The 2,104-nt window shown below is 42.4% G+C and overlaps 1 pseudogene; it reads left to right on the top strand.

Annotated features, from left to right (window-relative positions):
- On the top strand, positions 1-1,564 carry LOC142212865 (nuclear factor 7, brain-like; annotated as a pseudogene).
- Positions 1,565-2,104: the final 540 nt, after the last annotated feature.

The following is a 2,104-nucleotide window of genomic DNA, read 5'->3' as shown; positions in this document are numbered from 1 at the left end:
CCTTCTTTTCACCATACAACAATGGCTTCTGCTGATCTGAAAGACGGGCTGACCTGTTCTGTCTGTCTAAGCCTCTGCACTGATCCTGTAACCCTGAAATGTGGACACAACTTCTGTCGGGAGTGTATTGAGGAGGTGTTGGATACACAGGAGGAATCTGTAGTTTATACGTGTCCTCAATGTAGAGCAGAGTTTCGGGAGTGTCGTGTGCTGCAGAGGAACACCACACTGCGAAACATAGCAGAGCATTTCACCTCTCAGGGGGAACATGAGGTATTTTGCACGTATTGTGTTCATACACCTGTAGTGGCTTCTGAAGCCTGCCTATTGTGCAAAGCTTCTCTGTGTGACCTTCACCTGACGGTGCATAGCAAGTCCTCAGAACATGTCTTAATCCAACCAACAAAGTCCTTCAGGAACAGAAAATGCTCTGACCACAAGAAGGTCCTCATATATTACTGCACCGAGGATGCGGAGTGTTTATGTGTGTCCTGCTGCCTTGGTGAGAAGCATCGGGGTCACCAGGTTGAGTTTTTGAATGAAGCCTCCGAGAAGAAACGTGAGAAACATTACTCAAGACAATATCATCAAAGAAAGGGAGGAGATTATAAAGAGAGTCCAGAGTCTCCATCACCATCTAAGGCACATCCCAGTAAAAGCTGATGGTATTGTGGACAGAGTCTGTGTCCAATTTAGAGAGATCAGAATGAAACTGGACAACTTGGAGAAACATGTTCTGAATGAGATCTCCAAGCAACAAGAGAAGGTGTATCTTTCAGTCAATGATCTGATCAAACAGCTGGAAATAAAGAAGGACATTCTGTCCAAGGAGATATCCAATATAGAAGATCTATGCCAGCTGATGGATCCTTTACTTTACTTACAAGCAGACAGAGGTGACTTTGCTGATGTGGTGGAAGAGAGTGACAGGAACATGATAGAGATTGAAGCTGATGATCTGGATGAAGACCTGATTATCCAGACCCTGAACTCTGGTATAGGGAACATAATGTCAGGCCTACAGAAGGGTTACTATGTGCAGGAGGCCTCGGGCATACTATGGGATGTGAACACTGCTTCTAATGATGTACAGATCTCAGATGACCTGAAGACTGCTTCCTGGACAAAAGCAAATCTTGGTCGTCCCAAAAGCCGTGGTAGATTTGAGGATCGTAGAGTTCTAAGCATGAAGGGTTTTTCTGAAGGAAGATTTTACTGGGATATAGAAGTGAGTAAGAAGGGAGGATGGAGAGTCGGAATGACCTACCCAAGTATAAACAGAATAGGATATGATTCAAACATTGGAGCAAATAATAAGTCATGGGGTCTACGAAGCTTTGATAACCATTATTCTATACGACATAACAGTAAAGAAATCCCATTACCCTGCCGACTTCCCTACCATAAAGTGAGGATCTACGTGGATTACACAGCTGGACAACTGTCCTTCTATGAGTTGGGTCACTCGATAAGACATTTATATACCTACAATGCCACCTTCATAGAGGCTCTATACCCAGTGATCGCTGTATGGGATAATGCTTGGGTGCAGGTGTTAAATTAAACTTAATTCAAAATATTATAAATTTGTCTCCTGATACAGCCAGACATAAACACGGGGCAATATTCTAATACAGAAAGAGATACTGACGGTGATTTTTATCGGATGACCATTAAATAAAGCCTAAGCCTTGAATTTGTTTGTACTTTATCCTTCACAGTCACGGTTTGTTTTATCACCTAGAGCTGCAGTCACTGTTTTGCTGGTCGTAATTAGAAACCATCAGCAAGCCTGTCATCTGTAAACCTACAAGCTTACTGGAGTTCCTTTCGGAGCTGTAGAGTCTGTAGTCTGAGTTATTTTTCCATGCTCGGATTCCAGCTGTGACTCCTACATGAATGGCTCATACATAATAATCAGCAATAAGAAATGTTCTGTAGTAAATGGTAACTTTAATATTTGTCATTAATAATATAGAATCTTGAAGTTGGAATCTGTATATTTCTACTGACTCTAACTCCACCCCAAACTGACTCTTATGCTAAGTTCACGCTAGCATTCGGCTTTCTGTCATTCGGGTCTGCATGGGAACCTGAAAAACTG

The sequence above is a fragment of the Leptodactylus fuscus genome, chromosome 7 (genome assembly GCF_031893055.1).
Source record: "Leptodactylus fuscus isolate aLepFus1 chromosome 7, aLepFus1.hap2, whole genome shotgun sequence".
Classification (NCBI taxonomy): domain Eukaryota; kingdom Metazoa; phylum Chordata; class Amphibia; order Anura; family Leptodactylidae; genus Leptodactylus; species Leptodactylus fuscus.
Note: the sequence above shows the minus strand (reverse complement) of the source record. Positions and strands in the feature narration are given on the sequence as shown.